The sequence below is a fragment of the Oryza glaberrima genome, chromosome 12 (genome assembly GCF_000147395.1).
Source record: "Oryza glaberrima chromosome 12, OglaRS2, whole genome shotgun sequence".
Taxonomy (NCBI): domain Eukaryota; kingdom Viridiplantae; phylum Streptophyta; class Magnoliopsida; order Poales; family Poaceae; genus Oryza; species Oryza glaberrima.
Window position 1 is genome coordinate 10285417 of NC_068337.1, and position 8780 is coordinate 10294196.

The following is an 8780-nucleotide window of genomic DNA, read 5'->3' on the forward strand; positions in this document are numbered from 1 at the left end:
TTGATCGTCTCTTCAATATGCCTGAAAGTCGTTTCTTCATAGCTATAACAAAGAGAAAGAATACAAGACTACTCAGACGGGGGTTAAGCAAATACCCGCCGATTAACCTTGCACCGAACTAAAGCAAACTTGTACATGCAAAGTGTCTAAACTAAATGCAGCAAATTGTGTGAATTTGAGGCAAACTTGCAAAACTTTGAATGAATTAATTTTGAGAGCAAGGTTTTGAGAGGGAGTGAAAATGAGTTAAAGTGGTGTGACTTCCCTCTCCCAGCCGAGCTACATATATAGTGCATGGATAACGGCTAGTCATGGCATGTGGGCCCCACTAGCCACTACCCTGCAAAAATTTGCAGCCAGCCGGTGCTAGGCCGGTTCGGCCCGAACCACTGGTGGACCCAATCGGCCCCACATGTACCTGTTGGGTTCCATCGACTAGTGTGAAGGTGGTTGTGTAGAATTTTGCCAAAAATTTTATTTTATTTTGCTCACAAAAATTCATATGAATAATTTTCCTCAAATTCAAATCTCAATGTGCGTTTTGAAAATTCAAACATGCTTCGATGCAATGGAAAATAAATATGAGATAACTACCAATTTACCTGTTGGCAAGGGCGACGTCGTTTCAGGTCCGACGAGCACGACCGTACCTCCGATGTTTTAGCTCGATGAGGCACCCAGTTCCGGAGGTACAGGAATGGGTGTCTTCTCCTTAACCCACCACACCTTCTTTGTCTTAGGTGTAGGCTGCGGCCTCTTCGTAACTGGGAACACAGGTTGACCAGCCTGTATTCCCGACTTCTTGGATGCCAGCTTAAGGTATTGTTGGTTCCTCGTTTTTCCCTGTTCCCGGAAGTTCATCATGAAGGTGTTGAGGCTATCCGTCCTTTGGGGTTTTACTTTGACCTCCTTGTGCTTCGGTCCGTTCTTGATCTACCCCATGGAGCAATGCTCCATCCTTGGTCTCCTTGTGGACGATTCCCGTTGCTGTTGTTCATGAGCATGACGTCTTTACGGGTTTTCGGACCATCCGTCCCAGAGTGACCGGCATTGCCATAAACCTCAGATGTCATGTGAGAGCCCAGAGCATTAACGGTACCCTGCTTGGAGTCCTTCTCGTTGTTGTCCACTCTATTCTTAAGGAGATCCAACTGAGCTGCTAGCATTTCCATCCACTTGATAGTGTACATGCCGCATTGACGAGTTTGGAGTCGTTCCTTGCTCCACCCCATATTTGAGAGCATCTTCTCAATCGGTTGGCATCTGACTATACTTGAGAAGAATGTCCCTCTAGCAGCAGCATCCAGGTGATCCCAGGACGAGGGGGTTAATTCGTTCAAGAAACTCTGTTGGATGAGCCACTCGGCCATCCCATGATGAGGACGGGCGGTGACGCATTCCAGCAGCCTTTCCCAGGCTTCAAGAATGGTTTCATCCCTCGTCTGCTGAAAGCTGGATATTCTTCCATGAAGAGCGTTGGTCTTGCCCATCAGGAAGAATCTTGAGAGGAAGGCCGTTGAGCAATTGTTTCGGGTATTCACTGTTGCACGGTTGATGTAGAACCGCTGTTCTGCTCTCTCGAGGAGGGAGAACGGCAATAATTGGAGTCTGATTCTTCTGACGGTATACGTGCTACGACTTTCCACGAATTACTGAAAATGAGCACTTACATCCTCCTTAGCCTTGCCACAGAACAAGCAAGCCTACGCCATCGTTAATTTAGCTGGTCTTTAAATCAAAGTCACCATCTCCCCTGCTGACTTGGGTTGCAACTAGCATGTTACCAGCAGAGCGAGCAGCGAACTTGCAAAGGGACTTCTTGTAACAGCCCTAGGATCATAACCAGGTATTTAGAAGTGCTTTTGTTGTCCTTTAGATTTCATATTTACTATATTGCAATTTGATCATAGGCGATGACAAAGTTAATTCTAATCGGTAAAATTGAAACCACTTCTATTTGAACAATAACTTGAACAGAAATGTACATGTATAATAATTTATTCAAATACTAGTTTATTTATCACCAACAAATATAAATTTTGTGGAATTTTTACTCTCTGTTTTGGCCTCCTAAAAATTTCAGCCTAACCAATTTCATCTTTCCACCAGAATTAAAATATTTTGAATTTTTGAGTGAAACTTTGAAAAATGGAAACTAGGTGTCCAGGTCTATCTCCACACCAAAGGATAAAATTATATCACTATTATTTCTTGAACTAACTGAGTGTCATATTGGAAGAGGTGTAAAATTGCTGAAAATTCCGGAAATCTGCCCAAATTCTTGTTCCACCTCTATTCCAGCCCTTACCTCTTAGACCACCACGACTTGGGCCCACTTGTCACTAACCTTGGGTGCCTTTTTAGCCCAAAACCCACCCTTGGGTGTTCTCCCCACCTCAAGACATAAGGTGGGTAGAGGAAAACCCCTTCTTCTTCCTCCCTTTTCACTTCCCTTGCTTGTTCTTTCTTTTCCTTCTGAGGCTGAGCTCCCAACTCACTTCTCCTCCCCCAAATCCCATCAAAGAACCCAAACTCAAGCTCTGCATGTTAGACCATAACAATCCCCATCATCTAAGCTTTCAATCCATCCCAACATCTTGCACATGCATGGAGAGTTGAGAGAGATCGAGAAGGAAGAAGAGAGTGGTGGTTTCAGCCTGCAGGGCTGCAGCAGCAGCATTGTGTTTTCCTCTATTTGGTGAGCTTCCTTTTCATCCATGGTGCCTCTTTTGAATTCTCTCCATGTTGAACATTTATAGCAACATTCAACAGGTCATCCATCTCCATTATTGCAGCTAGGAGGTGGCTGCAGCTCATCCGGTGTTAATCTCTTTTGATTTTGGTTGAAGCAGCCCTAGGCAACGTCTCTTACCGTCAGCCGAGGCCTTGCTCTGTCTCTTGCCATCAGCCCGAGGCCTTAGCCTCGCACGACCCTACGTCCAGGTTGCTGCCATGTGAGGGATGTCCGGTGGAAGTTGGAGAAAAGGGGAGCGAAAATAGAAATCGATTTCTGAGATAGCTTTTGAGCTGAAAGAGGTTTGCGTTTTAAAAATTCATAACTAATTCATATGAACTCCGAATTCAGTGAACCAAATTTCTGTGGATTAAGAAAAATGTGATCTTCTATGTTGTAAAATAAAAATGACCAACTTTTGTACTGGTTTTCCCAGTAAAAATATAAATAGCTATATGTATCCCTTGAGTGGTCTAGCTCTTAATAAATTCGTAAGAAATTATTGGTAAAAGCTAAAATTGTGAAACCAATTTTGTTGAGCTTATATTTTAGTACTCTTTGCTGTTGTGGTGTTGTTTTTGGCAAAACTACCTCTTAAATCATGTTTAGGAGTTTATTTATCATTCCTATGTTTTTAACTTGTAAAATCCATAAATAAATAATGACAACACATATAGCTGTGAAATAATTTTTCTTAGGAGCTGTGAGTGATGTACTTTACTCTAAAAATAATCATTATTATGAAATCTTGGTTTGAAATGCATTTTACTTGTAAAGTACTAAAGGAAACGTTAATATTTACAGAACTGCCATTTTCAGCACCTAAGAGCTTGTCATTTTCATATCTCCCAAACCATAAGTGATAATCTGGTGATTCTTTCACCTAAATTCAAGTTAAAATATGATCTACCCACTGTATTTATTTCATAATTTATTGATCATTTTGCATGTGCATGTTTATTTGGCTCTTATTCGCATATTGCTTCTTTTCGATAGATTCAGAGATTCCGGAGAGTAACGAGCCATATCCCGACGAGGATAGTGACTACCCTCAGTAGCAAGGCAAGCACCTAAGCATATAGAACCTATGCTTTCTCTAAAAATGATTTGGTTGCAATCTATACGTATATATATGCATGCATTCCTAGATATTAATATTGCCGGTTTATGGTGTATGGGAAGAACCTATTTATGCATTTAGTTCTTGTAATATTGCTGTCCTTATACCCTATTACCACTGGTTGGGATTACTTGGGATGTCTTATTCATTAATGCTTAGCCATGCTTAGTGCTAATAGAACTATAGGGATGGACAGTGCTATTAATTGTGGTATATAGACAACTTGCATTATTGGGCATAAAACTTGAGCACTTACACTAAATAATGGTTGATGAAATATGTTGGACTTGGACAGGTGATAGGGCGATGAAGGGAGGTTGGTTTTCCTCTGATGCAAGAAGCCCCGTCTGAGTCGTTAAGGACCGAACATTTTGACATCTATTCAAGCACCCTTCGTACTTACCACATGCCTTATTTGGGACCGGCTTGTCCTTTACTAGTTCTACTGTGATCATTTATACCACGTTGGAGAGACTTGAGGGCAGGTAGCCCTTTGGAGGGCCTCGGGTGCCTATATTGGCCGGGGGTGCCTCCCGCGTGGCGCGCCCGCCTTGGTCACGTCACGCACGCACGTGACTGAGTCGTCGGGAACCCTAGCGTGGTATAGGTGGTTGGGGTGGGGCTAAGAAAGGGCATGTAATGAGCTTGAATCACTTGTGTACCGCACTCGACGGGGTGTGTAGCATTTGATCTTTGTTCATTTCGTGTGGGTCCAGTTGTACACCTCTAGTCAGAGTATAATCTATTCGAATAGCCGCGTCCTCGGTTATGGACATTGCTTGATGTGTATCTCACTCATGTTAGCATCAAATGTGGATTATTATGGATGGGATTATGTTTGATGGTGGTGTTGGCATGTTGTGCCATGTTGGTATGGACTTTGGTGGAACATGGTTGATGATGAGAGCGCCGTTTGGGGTCATTTGCTTATACATTTCAGAATTATGTTCTTGCTGTCCATAAATTAAAATGATGCTAGATTTACTTGTCCTTACTTATTTTACTCATTAATTGCTCAATAAAATTAGCATTATGCAAATGTTGAACCTAGAGACCCACTGTAGGCTAGAAAGCTTGCATGCTTCTCTCTCCCTTATGTATATATAATTTTGGGTAAGACTTGCGAGTACAATCTTGTACTTAACCTGGTGTCTGCAATTTCAGGAGTGGAATCCAGTTTTGAGTTATGCTTCTTGTGTGGTCATTGCTCTGCCGAGGGCGGCGAGGGCAATGAGTGATCTCTTGCAACTTGGCTCTTGCCCGGTTAGTTTGCCCTAGTGGGGTTGTGGCACCACCGGTTTTATCTTTTGCTTATGAACTCTATTTGAGACTTCCGCTGCTATATTTATGTGTTGTATGTTGGGACCTCGGACCCTATTATGTGTCATGTATCTCGCTGCACTTTAACCCTATTATGGTACTTGCTATGTTTATTAATTGCTTGCGATGAAAGTGTGAGGATAGTCGTATTCCTGGGGACTAGCTAAGCATGAGTAACGGGTTTTGATCGCTTGAAATAATTGGGGATAGCGAGTCACTGAGGTATGCTTTTGGTCGCCACCTTCGAGTGGTTGACGGGCATATGACGTGGTGGACTGGCAAGCTATCTTACGGTTATGTCTTGCGCTCACTACTCGACATTTCGGTTATTATAACAGAAGGTTGTCAACCGCGATCATGGACACATTGAGGACGAGTGGCTATTTATGCGTGTATGGATCCCACTTCTCCAATAGTATGTGGTGGTCGCGTTGGACACTAGATGGTATAATACTCAGGGTGTCCACACTTCTCAGCCGTATCGTGCAATTCTGGTGGCGCGGAATTGGCTGGTCTGGTTGCCGATAGAGTAACCTTGAGGATGAACGACACGGGGTCGGCTTCACTTCACCAGTGACTCCAGATATGAAATTGGTCGGCAGATCAGAACCAGTCCTGTACTACCCTGTTTTCATATAAAAGAGAAAACAAACAAGGTTTGCCAACAAAGGACAATAACTATACGGAGGTAACATATAAAATTATTAACATGTAGTAAACTCTTAATCTTTTATCTTCCCCGGCAACGGCGCTAGAAATACTCATTGGTATTTCTTAGCGACACTACTGGAAATATAATTCCCAGCAATAGCACTAGAAATAACCTAGGTATATTATGGTTACAGATGTGATCTGCAAGCGCACGGATATACCATTGTAGCATTTCACCCGGGAGTATTCCAAGGTATCGTATTTATTTTATCCCAAGGGAAGATATGATAAGAGAGTACTATGTTAATAGTTTATATATTACCTGTATACATCAAGGTCTATGCAGGGGTAAGTTAAGCTTAAGGGTTGAGTGACACACAGCTAAGGATTTAGCTAACTCCTACATTCTCCTAATTATAGCTAAGTGGTAGTAATTTAGATAAGTTCTATTCCTATACTTCTAGTATACAACATCTTAGTATATTCTAACTAGTATACACTATGTAGTATAACCCCTTTAACAATGCAACATAGCTAAGCCCAAGAATAGCTATGCCCTCCCGATGCATCGCAAAGTTACCCCGGGTTGCCGAGTTTCTTATGACAACCTGTCATAACCCTCCAACCGAAGTAGGATACAGCGGTGTATCCAACCCTAGGAAATTGTATGTAGGAATATAAACTGCGGGGGAGACGCCCGTACTGAGCTGTCACCATCAGCGGCATGCAAATCACCCAAAGAATATACCTCCAAATAATGATAAGTGATAACCTAAACCCTATGCTTAAGTTACTACTTATTACTCTACAGCCTTGCAATCGGTGCAGAGCATCTGAGTCCCCGAGCCATAGCTCTCGGCCAAGCCAGAGCAGACTTATGACCCAGCAATCAGACATTATACCAGCATCAATGGAAATCCCAGAAGGTTTAACCACACAGATTATACTACTTATGAATAAACTAAGACTGATACTCATACTCTATGATTGGAATAAAGTACCGAACTTGTACAAAGAAGAATATTATATTGATAAATGGAAGTCTTACAAAGAAGAAAGGAAAAGCTATAGAACCTTTACCAAACTCCCCGAAGCCTCTGCGGACTTGGAACTATTCTAACTCTACTCTACTAACACTAATACTAACTTTGTAGAGAGCTTTTATCCTTGCTTGAGTGTGTATTGAAAGTGAAGGAGGTGAGGTCCTTTTATAGCACCCAATGACGGTTGTAGATCTTGGGAATTGTCGGAAATGCCTCGCAACCGCCATCAGGAGTTCATCCGAAGCGTCCACACCAAAGGGGACTTGCCCAATAGGCCTGGTTTTTGGCCTGCTGCTTCCTCCTCGGCCTCCCTTTTGTCCTGGCCAAAATGCGACTGGATTGGGCTCAACAAGGGGTCGGCCGACCCCCTATGGCTCTTCTAGCCCCCAGCTTCCTCCAGGAGACTTCTATGTGGGCCCCTAAATCAGTGACATACATTCTAGGCCCATTTGTGATTATTAAATTGGACTTTTGGGCCTTCTCATGTAATTGTAGATCACCGGCAGACTTTCGACTGATTGATCGATATATTTCCACCTCCTCCTCTTCATTTATGAGTGCTTCTTCTGCATACATGTTAGTAGCAAAGCATATAGTGGAAGTAATTATTTTATTTGGGAATTATGCATTGCGAGCATAGCTAGTCTTCATATATTGGATAATATTGACGGTCGAAACTTGTCGATAACGACCGTCAACAATCCCCCCCAAGCTTGAACCTTTGCTTGTCCACAAGGAGGTCAGGGGTGGAACCAGCTCCGCTCCAACTACCAAGGAGGCAGCAACAACAATAACGATACAATCAACAACCAGCCTTCCTTGAAAGATCTTGTTTTTATTCAGGCTAAAACTACCGGTGCTCTAAGCAAGAAACTAGCTGCCAATGACAAGATCTTAGAAAACATAAATGTTAAGCTAGATGGCTTTGCTTCCGCTTTCCAAAACCAGCTGAGATTTAATAAAATGCTAGAAACTCAGCTGACGCAAACTAGCTACTCTAGTCCCTGCTAATGAGACTGGGAGGATTCCAAGGCAACCCGAATCCTCCATAGAAAATGTTAAGGCAATCACCACGAGGGGAGGAAAATCGACTTAGGATCCACCGTATCTTAACACTGCATGAACTAGGAGGAACAGCGAGGATACATCTCAATCTAGCACAGCAGGGACAGAGGAGATAGCACCTCAGGAATATCGTGATACCAATCTGCTGCCATTTCCTCAATGATATCAAAAGCCATCCGTGGACGAGCAGTCCTCTCGTTTTGTTGAAGTCATTCAAAAGATCCACATAAACGTGCCACTTTTGGATGTGATGCAAGTACCCACACACGCTCGCTACCTGAAGGACATTCTAAACAACAAGAGACTGACAAAGGAGGAACTGACCAAGGAGTGTAGCAACCACAGAGGTGGTGAAACTGACGAAGGAGTGTAGCAATGCTTTACTCCACCGACTTCCAGAGAAGAAGAAAGATCCGGGGTGTCCCACAATCACCTGCTCAATTGGGACACAGCATTTCGACCAAGCCCTCTGCGACCTTGGAGTAAGCTTGAGCGTCATGCCAAAGGAGGTCTTCGAAAAACTCAACTTCGCGGTGTTGGCACCAACACCGATGCGTCTCCAACTGGCTGAATCTTTGGTCCGCTACCCAGCGGGTATTGCTGAAGACGTACCAGTGAAGATCCGGGATTTCTTCATCCCGATAGACTTTGTGGTGCTTGACATGGACTCTGACAAGGATACGCCACTCATTTTGGGGCGTCAATTCCTTAGCACTGCGGAGGCTAACATCGATTTGGGAGCTAGGAGTATTCGGCTCCGCATTAACGGGAAGGAGGAAAAGTTTGAGTTTTGACCTAGGACGGAGCGGTGCTCTATGGTGAAGATCAAGTATGGGCCAAATCCACA

General features: G+C 43.3%; 1 non-coding gene and 1 pseudogene across 1 annotated transcript; both read left to right on the top strand.

Moving 5' to 3' along the window:
• The first annotated feature begins 1368 nt into the window (after positions 1-1368).
• LOC127758263 (small nucleolar RNA R71) lies at positions 1369-1474 on the top strand. The gene has a single exon (XR_008013686.1). It is a non-coding gene; the product is annotated as a small nucleolar RNA R71 (small nucleolar RNA).
• A 1129-nt stretch (positions 1475-2603) lies between these two features.
• LOC127758156 (uncharacterized) lies at positions 2604-5092 on the top strand (annotated as a pseudogene).
• Positions 5093-8780: the final 3688 nt, after the last annotated feature.